General features: G+C 47.4%; 1 long non-coding RNA gene across 2 annotated transcripts; it reads right to left on the bottom strand.

Annotated features, from left to right (window-relative positions):
• Positions 1–7,891: 7,891 nt before the first annotated feature.
• LOC135183609 (uncharacterized) lies at positions 7,892–13,308 on the bottom strand. 2 transcript variants are annotated; one of them, XR_010305617.1, is made up of 3 exons: positions 13,251–13,308; positions 12,941–13,099; positions 7,892–9,270 (listed from the first exon to the last, which is right to left on the bottom strand). It is a non-coding gene; the product is annotated as an uncharacterized LOC135183609 (long non-coding RNA). The 2 variants fall into 2 exon arrangements; XR_010305616.1 differs by lacking the exon at positions 12,941–13,099 and having other exon boundaries at positions 13,251–13,286.
• Between the last annotated feature and the right edge of the window lie 2,996 nt (positions 13,309–16,304).

Here is a 16,304-nt window from a genome sequence, read left to right as displayed (position 1 = left end):
TGTGCTATGTACTAGTACCCACTCACCCACAAAGAAGCATTTGAACCTCATAAACAAACAAACAAACAACCCTTATGTATTGAATGATGTTTCAGAGTGAGGACAATGTCCAGGGAGTGGAAAGCACCTGCTCAGTATGAGCTCACACATACACCACAGCAAAGCAGAAGGAGATCTTAAAACTTGGAAGGGTAAAGCCATTTGTCACCGTGCCACAGAAGAAACAAGAGGATGGTGCAGCAGTCTGAGGCATTGCATAGTAATGACAGGAGTATGCACTTAGAAAGAATCAGCACTTAATAAACATTCTCTGCATTCTATCTGGGAGTTTTAATACAGGATCAAAACTACAGCATCACTGAAATCATAGAGACATGGATCAAGCACGTGTATGACTGGAATGCTAACATAAAAGGATGCTGCTTGTTCAAGAAGAACGGGCTGCAGAGAGAGAAATGGAGTCTCACTTTGTGGGCCTTGTATGTATAGGCTTGTTCTGAAATTCAGCAGACAGATGGAGTCAGCCTCACTGGAAACCTGCGAAGGTGGAAAGAGGATACTATTGTCAGAGTTTAATCAGAGTCTATTAAAGGTCATCCATCCATGAAGATAAGATGCACAAGGCCCTTTGGTAGTAACTGACAGAGGCATCCAAAGCGCAGGTCTTATAGGAAGTAGAAGATTTTAGCTACATTTAGAGGCATTTGTTGAAAACTGAGGAAACAGAAGTCCTACAGTGCACAAACCTCCCAGCCCCTGTATGGCAAACACCTGTCAATGCTTTTGCTTTGATTCAGAAGACCCAGAAAGAAAATGGGAATTTGTGTGGCTCTTGGAGAGGCAAGTCAGAAGAGGAGAAGTCGACTCAGTGGGTTTCAGATAAGCAGACTTTAATAGCTTGGGAAATTGACACATAATATCCTGTTGGAAACTGCCAAGAAGAAGAGGACTTAGACAGAGTGAGTAGATCCACAAATAAATGATGCTAAAGGCCGAAGTGTGGCAAGGGGAAAAGAAGACCAGAAATGGAAAAGATACTGACTGCTCTTTATTGACCTCAGTGACAACAAGAAACCACAACAAGAAACCACAACAAGCAGAAACAACACCAGGTGTCTAAGGATGAGTATGGACACAGATGTGTGAAATAAGGCCAGAAAAATTAGCAAGAGATACTGAAGGTAACAAAATTCAGCCATTCGTTATACGGAGGAGGAAGGAAAATGTTAGCTTACCACTGGGTGAAGAGAGGAGACTCTGGGGAGATTATGAGCAGATCAAAGTGTTTAATGTCTCTTCTTTATTTTGCATCTTAAATAGTCAAATGCTAGGATGCAATTAGCATGGTTAACCCCATTGAAAAAGATGTAATAGTTAAGGCTAGAGTAGGGGAGGAATAGCTTTAGGGCTGTTTAGGAAAATGAGGGTGTACACACAGAGCACAAGAGGCTGTGTTGCCATGCATCTCAGAAAAAACATCTGGTTTCAGAATGGGCTTAACAAGTAGAAGAAATAGTCTGAAAAAGGTGTTTGGGATGACAGAGCAAGACCAAGGGATTAAGTTCAGGTAGACTCTGGAGATTACACGCGTAGAGAATTTTATGTCGCTGGAAGTGCAGAAAGACATTTTGGTTAGAAAGGAGTCACTGGGAAAAGGATTTGTTGGTTAGCTGAACCTGAAACAGCAATGACAGGCTGGTGTGGAAAAGGCAAATTATCACATGGAATGTACAAACAGGAATTCAAGCCTGCACACTGTGAAAAGTGATACTGTGATCTACTCTGCAGTGGGAAGGCCTTTGCTGAAGTATTATTCCTTAAGCTTGAGGCAGGCACTTCCACAAAATGAAGAGCAAAAACTGCCAGAAGTGTTGAAAATGCAGTCAGTGGGAAAAAAAAAAACCAACAAACTTAAAGAATCAAGACTTTTTTTTTTAATGAGAAAAAACTGAAGGAGAAATTCTGACATACTTTCAATATGTAGATGGATGCTGCAGAGTAAAAGGAGGTGTACTGTTTTACTTGTACAGGCACAGCACATCCGTGGGTTTCCACTGCTGCAAGAAAAGCTATGTTAGCACACAAAAACCTTTTCCAGTAGCCAGTATGTTAGTGGTTTGCCTAAGAAAGGTATGGAACAAACATTTGAAAAGGTCTTTAGGTGCAGCAAACAGATACCTTTATCAAGGGCAGTACAACTGATCTTGCTTTTGGACACGATCACATTTTGTCTGTCTCTCCCAGTTGTACCTATGTCAACTCAGACCTCTTCTGCAGACACATTTCTGGTGAAAAAGAATATATGAGACATTGCAGTTTTATGTCTGGGAAGGATCCTTGAAAGTCACCTGCTCCATCACATCCAACTGGGAGCAGACACTGCAACAGGACCAGAAGGAAGGGGGGGAATAAGGAACAAATGTTTTGTTGTGGTTTGGTTTTGTTTGGGGAGGCTTTTTTGCCTTTTTTTGGGTTTTGGTTGGTTGGTTTTTTACAAGTTAGGTGCCTTGGCCACTCAAACATCCTGCATGCCACATGGTTTTCCCAAGACCATTCCTAATCCTCTGGTTTGTGTGGGTACTCACTTTATCATCGCTGCCTTCAGCCAGGCCATCCCCTAGTCACCTGGATGGAACAAGGTAACTCCAAAGATTAAGGTCCCTTTCTTGGCACTGCCCTGACTGGGCCAGAAGATAATGTAGAGTCAGAAGGGAGCAGAATAAATAGAGCAGACAGCTGTTAGACAGCTGCACCAAGCTTTCTGACCCCTGTCATGTCTCCATCGAGTTTGTTTGTATGTAGTGTGCTGTATAAAATGGCTAACTGGTGGCTCTCTGAAGGAGAAAGTTTTTATTCTTCATCTCCTCCCTTAACGTCATTTCCCTTTTATTTATTTAGCTTTCCACTCTCACTTGAGTTTGCAAGAATTTATTGCAGATGCTTTACCTTTCTGTAATTTATTAGTACTGATTTGCCTCTCCCTCCCTTTTCTATGAATGTTTTTCTATTGCTTACTCCGTGGCTGTGTGACTTCTCCTGCCTGCCTCCAAGCAAAGGAGCAAGGAGAAAGTGTGTTGGAGGCATCCTATCAGCTACAGTAATGCGAGCAGCTAGGAGCAAGAGGCCACCCGTAGCCAGGAAAGGGAAATGGGCAATGAGCTCGTCCCAGTCACCTGGCAAGTGCAGGAAACCTCCTATGCCTGGGAAGAGTGCAGAGCCATGCAGAGATGCAGAGAGCAGGGAGAGCAGCTGGGATTACTGAGAGATGGATAACTTCTCGACGGGATCCTCAACTGACATTTCCCCTTTAAGGACAGATGGACTCCTTGTGTTTACAGACAGTGGGGAAATGTCATCTTCAAAAGGTCACTGAGGAGACATGTAGCCACTGATTCACCTAGAGCAAAAGACAGCGAGGTGCAGAAGTGGCACTGCCCTGTGGCTTCAGGCAGGAGAGTGGGTCAGGAAGCTTTTGCCTTGGTTTTGCACTGGCTCAGTTCCTGAGGAGGTGATTCTGTGCTGAGTTTCTGCTAGACACCTGTAACACATCAGTAGCCTAGCAGAGACGATTGGTGTCTATCAGCCACTGGTTCTCCATCTCCTTCTCCATCTGCAGCTGGTGGTTACTGGCAGTCCATGGAGATCAGTGGCATATATAGCACCATCTGTGCTTGCTGTCTGCACAGCATGGATCCACAATATCCAGCACACCTGAAAACTGAAGGAAAGAACGTTGTTTGCATGACCCCAGAACGCTACAAGTATGTTCTGGAGCTATTGAATTCATCAAGAGGGCTCAGAATAGCATTTTCCAAGGTGGTTTTAACACTAAGTTAGTTATTTGAATGTCGTTCAGCCTGGGTAAAGCAGTCCTGCATCTCTTCTACTGGGTTTGCAGAGGTATCCCCTAAACGCTGATGCTACCAAGGATGTCCAGGTGAAGGAAGAACTGGAATTCAGCTAGGAGAGGATATAACATCTTTCCACTTCTTTGTGCTTATTTGTTTCTCTCACAATGTGTTGCACTTGCAGGAGCAGTCCAGCACAGTAGTTTAGCTTCCAAGAGAGGAAAGTCTTTCTAAATGTGCAAGATTCAACCATTAAGATAGAAGTATCAGGAAGCCAGAGGATTATTTCCTTCCTAATCCTCAGAACAATTGGAATGGGTAATGCTGGCAAAAGAAGATACTAAGTCCTCTGCTCTTACTGTAGTCATATCCTTATGGCTGGTGAGGTTGAGACTCGAACCTGTGAGCACTGTTCTGCACCCATCTATCCCATACATCTGAGTAGAGGGGCCCTTCAACCTGCTGCCAGGAGGCAATACACTTCTGGATATGCATGGCCCCACTTAGCCCAGCTGTGATGTGCTGGTCAAGATGCTGAAGAGGTCAATGTGAGAAAAAGTGAGAAAGATTCAGAAGAGTGCAAAATCACTGCCTCATTCCTAAGCACTGTGGCCTTTCATACAGGAATCACAGAGTCACAGCATCTTAGGGGCTGGAAGGGACCTCAAAACTCATCCAGTCCAATGCCCCTGCCAGAGCAGGATCACCTATACCAGATCACACAGGAACATGTCCAGGTGGGTTTGAATATCTCCAGAGAGGGAGACTCCACACCCCCCCTGGGCAGCCTGTTCCAGTGCTCTGTCACCCTCACAGTGAAAAAAATCCAGTCAACAACTGGTCTGATTACTAAAGTCTGAGGCAAAGAAGGTACTGTGTACCTTGGCCCTTTCCTCATCCTTCACCCACTGTGTTCCCCTATGCAGCCAGTAAATGATGGAAATTCTTAGTCCTCCTCTTGCTGCTGATATGTTTGTAGAAGCATTTCCTGTTGTCTTTTACAGCTGAAGCCAGATTAATTTCTAGCTGGACTTTGGCCTTTCTAAGTTTCTCTCTTCATAGCCTCACAACAACTTTCTAGTTCTCCTGAGTAGCCTTCCAAGGGCAGTAAGCTCTCCTTTTACCCCTGAGCTGCAACCAGATGTCTCTGTTCAGTCAGGTTGGCTTTCTTCCTCGCTGGCTGATCTTTCAGCACATGGCCTGTTCTTGCTCTTTTAAGGCTTCCTTCGTGAAGAATATCCACCCTTCCCGTGCTCCTTGGCCCTTCAGGCCTGCCTCCCGAAGGATGGCATTAACCAATCTCCCGAGCATCTCCTGCTGCCGCTGTGAACTGTCTCCTTCCCTGAAGGGAGCCAGCATCACCAGTTCAAGTCCCTGGATGCCATGCAGACAGGTGCCCCATGGGGAGTGGAGGAGCTCAGCCCTGCTCGGTGCCTGCTGGCACAGCTCCACTGGGTGCAGCAGGACAGCCGTGAGGGGCAGCAACCAGCAGGAGGGAACAACAGCCATGTCTGTCTGGCTCTTCCACAGAAGCACTAGAAGAGAATCAAGTATGTATTCCAAAGCATTTTGCTCCTCTTTGTCCCAGCTCATTTCTTATCTTTACAAAGGCAGTTAGCAAGCCCACATTGGCTTAACAGTCCATTAGGATCCAATCTGCTCCCAGCCACCCACAGCGCAGAAGAAGATTTGAAAGCTCAGATAAAAACGTCCTGCCAGGAGCTCTGTCCTCCAGACCTGCAGAGTGTGGGGTGCACAGTGTGGGGGGGTGTGATGCCACACTTGGGATTGGTCAAATATGGGACGTGCTGGCACAAGCCCCAGACCAGCAGGGAAGCGATGCTGATCCTGCCCTGCTAACCAACTTCTGCTCTGTTTGGTTTGTTGTGGAAAAAACAACATTGTGACTTGCTTCTGGAGGTAGTTCCTTGAAAATGATGGCTTGTAACTTGGCTGGCTTAGGGGAAACATGCTGAAGAAAAAGAAGGGTGGTTTTTGTGCAGAGGAATTCAGGGGATGAAGAAATACAAGCGATTTCATGAAAGAGAAGCAGAAGAGGTTTTGTAGTTTGCTGGGGTAAACCTGTCTCCATGCTCAGAGGGAAAACAGACAGCAGGAAACAGAGAGCGAGACAGAATGCAAATGAAGGATCTGGGTAACATCACTGAAGTTGTGTGATACCTCTCTTGGACCCACTGCAAGGACCATGCTAATCAGTGTGTGACTTTCCACTGACCTCAGTGGATCAGGTTCTGTTTCCCCCAAAATATGTCCTCTCAGGTAGAGAAAAGCTGATGCTTGTAGGAGCTCCCACCTGTTTGGGAACTGTGAAGCAATACACAGAGCAAGGGATTTCAGGTAGCTGAAGTGGCCTTCTACTTTTCCAGGCAATGCACTGTTTTGTGTTAGACAGCAGCGCTCTCCTTTAGCTGCAGCAAAGTTTCCATACCCAGACAGCAGCTGCAGCTAACAGAGCCCTGGACAAGCCAGTGCCAGGCCCTGACAACACTCCCTCCACGTAAGGGAGCAAGCCAGAGGGCCCAGTTCTTTTTCTCACAAGAAAGCTGCTGTCATTGTTTGGCTGAAACTGCTCTCGTGAAGTGGGTGGTCAGGGTTGAGGTTTTCAAGTCTTGCTCTACCAGAGTGTTTTGGTAAGCTTGTAATCTCCCCTATGTTTGCTCTGCCTCCTTCACAACTCCTTTATGAACTTCTGCAAGCATCTGCAGTACTGCTCCAAGTTCCAAAGCAATGCTGAGAGACACTTGGACTTTAGGTTTCCTGCACAGCATGCCTGTGCAGACAGACATCACATTAGCATTTGAGTCAGGAGGGGCCTAAATTCTTTGCAACCATTTCTCTCTTGGCTTTTGGGATGGGTGGGATCAGGGAAGTGTCTGCTTACATGTCCAGATTGTAAGATTAAAACCTCCATCTTCCAGGAGCATACGATCAAATCCCCTGTGACACTAAAACTTGCTGGGAGGTAAGGAAATTAGAAAGGCTTTATAAACTACACTCCAGTCCCTTCTATGTGGACATAATGGATTAAACCCCAGTTTTCTTACAAGTGTCAGCCTGGCCTGATTGTACTTGGCCCAATGTTTCCTCTTCTGAGAGGTCAGGTGAGCAGCTGCACTTTGGGGAAGGATAATCCCAACAGATAGACAATCTGCTGTAACCACTCATGTGTACAGCACTGTAAATGTATGTAACAAACTGCAGTAGTTGGCCCTTACCTAGGAGGGGTTTGTTGTCACAGCCAGGGTAAGATAAAAAGCACCAACAAGAGGAAACATGTAGGGTGAGGTGTGGCTGTGAAGAGCCTTTTGCATCATCAAATGAGTAAGCATCATTTATGATATGAGCAGGATGCAATTTGAATAGTTACAATCAGATCCTCTGAAGTACTTGATCTACCTTTGAAGATTTGAGTCTCAATGTCTATTCAGGGTGAACATAGCCAGTGTAGCAAGCTACTGAGGGCTTTTTTTAATGGTCTTTTCAGCATTGTTCCAGGTGATGAAAATAGAATTGCAAAGACCTGGCCTTTGGCAGATGGCAGAGTTACCATCTGAACTGGCACAAACAGCAGGCTGAAGCTACCTGGGTGCTGAAGCTTAACTAGAGGTGAATAATTCAGCCTTGCCTGAAAGTTGAGGAAATGCCATATTCAGTGGTGCTTGGGGTGGTTTTGGTTTTGTTCTTGGTGACTGGAAGCCAGTAACAGTACAAGCAGGAGACCAGAAGGGACACCAGAACAACACAGAAAGAGCCATCTGATAATGGAGCTACCAATAACAAAGTAGTTACTTAAAACCATATTTCTGACAGTCTTCCCATGGCAGACCCATGTCTCTATTGCACCTACACAGGTAGTGTGCTCACACCACCATCTGCTTCTGCCTGCCCCCATGATGGATGGACATGGAGTCTACTGTACTGCTGATCCCCCAAAGCCCTTAGCCAATCTGATATTGATAATGCTGTGAGGCTAATCACTTAATAATAGGACTCCCTGCAAACCAGACACCTATGCCACGCTCTGTGGGAGGGGAAGATGCTTTGCATGCATCATCCTGTCAGCTGAGTTTATTATTCTTGCATTCAAGATAAACTACAGCAGCCAAATGCTGGCCTGTATAAATTCCAGCCTCAGGAGTCCAGCAGGCACTGGGCTGCTCATTAAACACACTCACACATGCATAAATCCAACCTGGTAAATAATACGACATCTTCCTATTCCCAGCAGATCCTTCAAGAGCTGTTTTCTTTGTTACCTGGGGTGGTCCTCAGACCAGCTGTATAAACCAGGGATAAGGAGTGAGCACATGGGCTACACAGAGACAACAGGCAGGAGAGACTTCTGGCCACATGCAGGCCTCACTGCTTTGTGCAAATAAAGCTTTGTTGAATGGCATTTAAACAGACACAGGCAAACAAGCTCTGGGCTTCAGAGTCTTTATCTCTTTTGTTTACCTCTCCCCAGGATTCCCCACTATATCTGTTAGGCAAAGAACATAGGCATCTAAGAAGCACAGAAAGGATATAAAACCTTCAGAGCTCAAGCCAAAGGCTTCGTAATGGGTTTGCTGCAGAAAATAATTCCTTCCTGCAAAACATCTGTATTGGTCTCTGTTGGGATGGTGAGCTGGCAGAACTGCAGGTCTGGCCAGGAGGGTTCACTCCCATGTCTTTTGCAGAGAGGATCCTAGGAAGTGAACACAAGCAAATCCTTCCAGTCCTCTCTTTGAAGGTGTTTAGCCCCTGGGTGACTCTGGCTAGGCTGTGCAGACGTGGCTGCTGAGCTGGCATTGGGACCAGTCACCCAACTCCCCGGGAGGGGACAAGGAAGAGACTTCCTCAACATTTTCTTGTTACTGGAGAAAATAACAGACAAGTAAAGTAGAGCAGGATAACAGCAGCTTCAGCAACATGTCCACAGCCAGAACTTGAGTCACAAGTGACATCCTATGGTACAGACTGAGGTGGGTTCCGAGCTTGTATTTAGAGCAGGTGCAAACCCATGGTTCTGGAAGGGTCTGGCTGCCCAGTTCACCACCAAAGGGTTTAATGGCACCATTTGTTTCTGCTACCAGCACATAGGTGGCATCTGAAGGGACAGTAGGCCCTGGAATGGCTTGCAAAGAACAAAATATTTTCAGGTCAGTAGTGCTCCTCTCACTGAGGGGATGAGGAGGAGACTGAGTAACCTCTCAGATAATTCTTGTCTCTGTCATTCCCTGGGCTTTCAGGTCTGTGCATATGACACCCTAGCTTGTGAGAGATCATCCATATGCTGCTATGGCTCTTCCACACCTTCTCTGAGCTCCTTCTTGCTGCCACAGAGAAGACTCCCACTCCTCGTTTTCCCATGTGTCTGTTGAGGCTGAATGTGCAGATGAACCACTCTTACCAATTCAGCCTAAGAGATGAATAACTTTTATCACTGTTGAAAAATGAAAACCAAACAGCTGCAAGCACACTGAGCTATGGGAGCAGAAGGGTGAGGTGGTATTTCCTCTCCTCAAGCTATAAGCAGCAGCAGATGATTACAGAGCTCAGTCCTGGATGACTTCTGTCAATGCAGTCTCCCCCAGGACTCTTCAGGCTGTCAGGTAGTGATAGGACATGGGGGGATGGAACAAAGCTGGAAATGGGTAGATTCAGACTGGATGTTAGGAAGAAGTTCTTCACCATGAGGGTGGTGAGACTCCAGGATGGGTTGCCCAGGGAGGTGTGGAAGCCCCATCCCTGGAGGTGTATAAGGCCAGGCTGGGAGAGGCTCTGGCCAGTCTGATCTAGGGTAGGGTGTCCCTGCCTATGGCAGGGGGGTTGGAACTAGATGATCCTTGTGGTCCCTTCCAACCCTGACTGATTCTATGATTCTAAGTTTCCAAGCTTGGAGCTCTCAGGCAGGAAAATTCTCTACAGCTACTGAAATAGATTTCTACTTCCTGTCTCTTTGACACAGGGATCATAACCAAAATATCTTGATGAAAGGGCCTGACTCACCTGGAGAGAAGTGAAACTGAAACTGTAAAGTTCCCCCAGTTAAAGTGAGAGTAGCATGGAGATGATGAGCCAAACTTCTAAGCACTTGAAATGGTGAGAGAGGTGTGTCCCCATACCAAATAACCCAACAACCAACCAAGCCAACAAAATCCACAAACAAACCAAAACAGAAGCACCCAACACAAGCAAACAAGCAACAACATCAACAAAAACAAACCCAAAACTTGGGACATCCAAGCAAGCTGAGGGAATGAGAGCTTAAAGACTTCTTTCATTCCCTTAGATCAGTCCTTTCTCTGCATTCCCCACCCCCCACCCCGACCTACCTTTTTCACCACAAGGGACCACTTCTTATTGCTCTACAGCTGAGATTTGGCCCAGTGTGCCAACAGAAAGTAAAACAGGGGAGCTTATGCATTGCCATCTTCATTAGTCAAGTTCTTTTCTGCAGCCCTAGAAATAATCCTGAAGGGAAATGAAACTCCTTCCAGAGTCCAGCAACAGGAGGGGAATGAAGCAATGTCACAGCCAAGGGCTGACAGCAGGATGCTGTGTTCAGGAGATACCTTGGAAACGGCTCCGCAGCTTTGCACATCTGTCACTTTGCTGCCAGACAGAGAACAGAGCCATGGAAAATGCCTCCTTAACCAAATCCTAGATAGGCTGGAAAATCAAGATAATGCTAGCTTGATTCTCCTTGACAACCTGGAAAATCAGATCCCAAGCCCCATAGCATGTTCAAGCCTATGCCATTTTTAACACCACTTTTGGCAGCACATCAGGTGAAGGGAAGCTTCCACACAGTGTCTCGTTCTGATTGTAACTTCTGAGCTATGGATGTCATGGGCATCTTGCCTGTCTCAAGTGTTTCAGCTCCCTGGTGACTCTCCCCTTTTTGCCTCAGAAGTTTGCATTTTCAGCAGATGCATGACTTGATCTGCTGGTGCTCAAACCTAAGCTCTCCTATATACACAGACTTTCTATGCTCCCAGGAAAAGGCAAGGACACCTTTCACAACTTTGTCCTCAATATCCTGTCTGCACCTAAAACCGTGTGGTCCTGTGCTGAAAAGGCTGTGTGCATGGCTGTGACATACTCCAAAAACACAGCAAGAGTCCCCTACCACTGATTTTGCAACACCAGGTGTGTGCAGCTTCTTGCCTCTCTCTTCAGTTCCTGATTGCTCAGCAAGTAAATAATTTCTGGTACTTCTGTGCAAGGACTGCAGAGGAAGTCACCCATGTTTGTGGGACCCTGTCAGCTCATCTCAAGCCAACTGCCTTGATGGGATCTTTTATAAGCAGAGGTGCAATTCTTCTTTTCCTTTGCTGCATACACACTCCAAGGGTATGAGCTGGATTCCATTACATTTTTGTATCAGGAATCACAAAGTGAGTGAGTAGTTATGTGGCTGGCATTTTAAACATCCCCTGCAGAGATTTTAGGACTGAGAAAAGCAGGAACAGAGAGAAGGAACTGCAATAAGTTTTACTTTTTGGCCTTCATGTTAATGCTTCTCTATAGTCTTCAGCTTCCCTGTTTCCACTGCCTCCACTGGGGGCTGTTGCTTGCTTGGGCCAGACACACTTCACATGCATCCTGGAATGAACTCCGTACAGCCATCCTGAGTGCCATCTTCCCAGCATCGTGCTGGGCAGGGTCTAGGAGCACAGGAATGAACCAAACAGACATGGCTTTAGACTGGTTTATTGGGTTTGACCCATTGCACGGAGGCTGGAAGCAAAATAAAACCTGGATCCAGAAGGAAAAGAGCTTTGCAGTGATACACTCAGTTTCTCAGGAGCCCACCCAGCTGTGGCAGCAGCTATGAAACATATTCATCAAAGAATGCTGAAGTTTTCCTATCTGGGCTTTGGTGTTTGGTAAAGGCAAGAGCTGACCCCAGGAAGATGTTTTATCCATCTCTGCAGCACCTCTGGTTATAGCAGCAATCAGAAACCTTTGCTGTTACACTATCTGAATGTCTTGGCAGTGCTCAAAGCATCGTAGTCACCCCACTCCCCCACAGGGAGGTGGCCTATTCTCCACCTATTACCCACCACACATCCACATGCCCTTTCCAGAGTGGTATTTCTTGGCTTTGACTCTCAGTGAGTCACTGCCCCAGGGAGTTTGTGCTTTGTTGCCAAACCTCAGAAGCTCTAAGATCTGCTCTTGATGGGATCAAGATGAAGGCAGCAGGAAAAGACCCCCTACCTTCTTCACTACGCAGAGGGCTTCCTTCAGGTAGGACACTCCACCTATCAGCCCACCCATGAGACCCAAGCAATTCTGTGGGCAACCCACTCACAGACAATCAGGAACTTTGAGTGCTTTCCCACCTCTGTGAGCAGAGCCTTCTTGCCTGGCATCTCGTGTGCAAGGAGAAGGCTTCAAGCAGCAAACATCAGGGCAAATTTGTTCTGCTCATTTAGTATTGTCCCAGACATGGTGGGAACCACATCTGCTGGATGTGTGGGCTGAGTTGTTCGTTTGAGGAAGGGATTTTTTAATTCATTCTGTCCTAGTCAATTTAATTTAACTCTAATTGATTTGACCACAATTCTTTTAAAAGCCTGTTTTAAAAAAGAGCTTATCTTTAGGAGTAATAAATAGGTGAAAACAGTTTCAAGAGCCTTCAGCCTGTGGCATCTGCCCTTTCTAATAGGTGCTTTATATAACCTTTACATGTTCAGCCTGCTGTGTATAATCTAATACTGTTAAATGCACAATCAATTCACAAGGTGTCTCCAAAAATGACACTGATCTTTCTGCATATCTTAATATTAAATTCTGCTTATCTGTCTCTTTTCTAAGGTGAGTCAGTCATAGAATCAACCAGGTTGGAAGAGAGCTCCAAGCTCATCCAGTCCAACCTAGCACCCAGCCCTAGCCAGTCAACCAGACCATGGCACTAAGTGCCTCAGCCAGGCTTTGCTTCAACACCTCCAGGCATGGTGACTCCACCACCTCCCTGGGCAGCCCATTCCAATGGCAAATCTTGGTTCTTTGTTAGGGCTTAATTGGGTTTTGGTAGGCTGATGGCTGCACCCAGGGAGTTCAGCCTTCACTTTGCTCACCTTGAAGAAACCTTGATGGACATCAGATGGGAGGCACCAGCTGTTCACCACCAAGATCACTTTCTCCACTATTTGATTAATGGGATTCTCAATTTGGCCAAAGTATTCAGAAGCAGGACACAAAGCAGACAAAACCAGAGAATCATAGAGTGGTCTAGGCTGGAAGGAACATTAAAGCACCCATGGGTGACGTTAGAGCAATCAATCATCAAGCCTAGTCCTACATAGCCGGGGGGCCACCAGGCCCCCCGGCCTTTTTGATCCCCTCCACCACACACCCAGTGCACACTCACCACAGTGGGAGACTCACCAGCAGTGATGGGAGGAGGATCCTCTGCCCAGTTGGGCAAACTTAGGGCTACTGCCTCTTCTGGGGCCAGTTATAAAGGGGAGTGAGCAGGGAGGGCAAAGTGGTCACACCTGGGGTGGGAGGAGACTGCAACAGCACCCAGGTGCTGTGGGTTTGGGGGAAAAAAGGGAGAAATGTGAGGTGGGAAAGGAGCAAAGATTATATTCTTCACAGAAGGAGTGATTGGCATTGGAATGGGCTGCCCAGGGAGGTGGTGGAGTGCCCCACCCCTGGAGGTGTTTAAGAGGAGGTTGGATGAGGCACTTAGTGCCGTGGGTTAGTTAATTAGAAGGGTTAGGGGATAGGTTGGACTCGATGATCCTGGAGGTCTTTTCCACCCTGGTTCATTCTGTGACTCAGTTCCAAACCCCTGCCATAGCCAGGGACACCTCCCACTAGAACAGGTCGCTCAAGGCCTCATCCAACCTAACCTTGAACACCTCCAGGGAGGGAGCATCCACAGCATCCCTGGGCAACCTGTTCCAGTGTCTCACCACCCTCACTGTAAAGAACTTCTTATAACATTTCCCTGGAGCCTTCTCCACACCAAACAGCCCCAACTCTCATAGCTCTCCTCTGGACCTGCTCCAACAGTTCAGTGTTCTCCTTATGGTGGGGGCACCAGAACTGGACCCAGCACTCTAAGTAAGGTCTCACTAGAGCAGAGTACATGGGGAGAATCACCTCCCTTGTCCTGCTGGTCACACCTTTTTTGATGCAGCCCAGGACACAGCTGGCCTCCTGGGCTGCAAGCACACATTGCCAGCTCATGTTGAGTTTTTCAGCAGTTGACACCCCCAGCTCCTCCTTGAGACTGCTCTTGAGCCACTCCTCACCCAGCCGGTACTTGTGCTTGGGATTGCCCTGACCCAGCTGTAGGACCTTGCACTTGGCCTTTTTGAACTTCACAAGGTTGGATGGGCTCACCTCTCCAGCCTGTCCAAGTCTCTCTGGGTGGCATCCCTGCCCTCCAGTGTGTCAACTGCACCTCGTGGCTTGGAGTCATCTGCAAACTTGCTGAGGGTGCACTCATTGCCACTGTCTGTATTGCAGACAAAGGTGTTCAACAACACCGGTTCCAGTATCGACCCCAGAGGGATGCCACTTGTTCATTGCTATCCATTTGGACATGGAGCCAAAGGCAAGTCTCTAAATGCAGCTTTAGCCAGTGAGTGGTCTGCTCCTCAAGTCTATGCTTTTCCAACTTGGTGACCAGGATGTCATGTGGAACAGTGTCTAAAGCTTTACACAAGTCTAGATAGGTGGCATCAGTTGCTCTTACCTTATCCACTGATGCTGTACCTGCATCATAGAAAGCCACCAAGTTCATCAGGCATGATTTGCCCTTGGTGAAGCTGTGTTGATTAACACCAATCACCTCTTCTTCATTTTCATGCCTTAACAAGATCTCCAGGAGGATCTGCTCCATGATCTTGCCAGGCACAGAGGTGAAACTGACTGGCTTAGAGTTTCAGAGTCTTCCATCTTCCTTTTTTCTCTTTCTGAAGATGGGGCCTATGTTTCCCCTTTTCCAGTCAGCAGGGACTTCACCAGACTGCCATGGCTTTCCTAATATGATGGGCAGTGGTTTGGCAACTTCATCTGCCAGTTCCTTCAGGACCCATGGGTGGATCTTACTGGGACCCACAGACTTGTGCACGTTCAGTTCCTTTAGATAGTCTCAAACCTGCTCTTTGCAGTGGAGAGATCTTCCTTTTCCCTTTCCACACTTGTGTTTTCCTCACACAGATAATAAACCTTCCCAAACACCCCCTGAGAGGCTTATCAGGGCAACTGATTTTTCTCGGCATGTTTAGGAGCAGGAGAGAAGAGTTAAACGCTGACATGGAGGATACAGACCACAATGGGAGCCAGACTGCAAAGGGGATGCTGAGAGCATGGGTCTCAGATGCACCTGTCCCCTGCCCTGAGAGGGAGGTGGGGTGCAAGGTTCAAAGACAAGGAGGCTGTAGAAGGAGATGGACCAGTCGGGAGAGGCAGGAGACACTGAGGCTCCTGGAGTGCTTCGGTGCATCATTCTCGCTTGCTCAGCCAGCCAACAGCAGCCAGCATGGTGAGCTGTGCTCCCCCAGCTGCAAAGCAAACGTGTGAGAGAACAACAGGGATGTGTTTATTGTACGTGGCCAAGTACGGTAGACTTCAGAGGATAAAAATACCCAGTGGAAAAACACATGGGCCCAAGTAAAACTTTAACCACCAGGGGCTGCCTCGCCAGCAGCACGTGTACCCTTCGCAGCCTGCCCTGCTGGCCCAGGGCTTTGAAGCTCCCTCGGAAAGCTCCAGCTCTTTTTGATTAGTGGCTTCTCCATGCCAACCCCTGATAATTCATTACACCCGAGGTCTGCTTCAGATTATAACCTCATTCAGTGCAAAAAGGCAAAGTGGTGTGTGGAGGGCCCATGACGCAGGGAGTGCCTGGGACATCCTCTGCATTCTGTGCCCCAAAGCTCAGCGCAGCTCCCTGCGCTCTTACTGAGAGAAATAGAGGCCACAGCAGGGATCAGCAGAGGGCATCCCCGTCCTTCAAGCCCAAAAGGACCCAGAGAAGGGGGGAGGATGAGATATGCAATTGTGCAGCCTGAAGGAGCTACCAGTTAGTTTCTGAGCTGTCCCGGGCAGCAGAGCAAGGCTCCTGCACTCACCTTGGACTTTGGCAGGAGGAGCAGAGTGAAAGCGACGTCTAAAGCTGGAGTCACTCCGGGCCAGGGCTCCCACTGGCATTACTGAAATGAATGGAATTGCACCCATCAAATTACATCCACTCGAGCTGGACTGAGGCCCTGCTTGAACAAAACGCTTAAGCACGTGCTTAAATTTAAGCACATGAGCAAACAATTTCAGGGCAAACAGTTCTATGCCTGAGTGCTTTGCCAGCTCGGAGCTCCTCTCGGTAGCACACACCTGGAAGGCGGTGGTGCCTTTTTTCACATGGTCACTTTTCTGCCTGCATCCAGGCCAGAAAGGGAACTTTCCACTGGCTGTGGGCCAGCAGGC

The sequence above is a fragment of the Pogoniulus pusillus genome, chromosome 18, assembly GCF_015220805.1.
Source record: "Pogoniulus pusillus isolate bPogPus1 chromosome 18, bPogPus1.pri, whole genome shotgun sequence".
NCBI lineage: Eukaryota > Metazoa > Chordata > Aves > Piciformes > Lybiidae > Pogoniulus > Pogoniulus pusillus.
The sequence above is the reverse complement of the archived record's forward strand: the minus strand, read 5'-3'. Positions and strand labels throughout refer to the sequence as shown.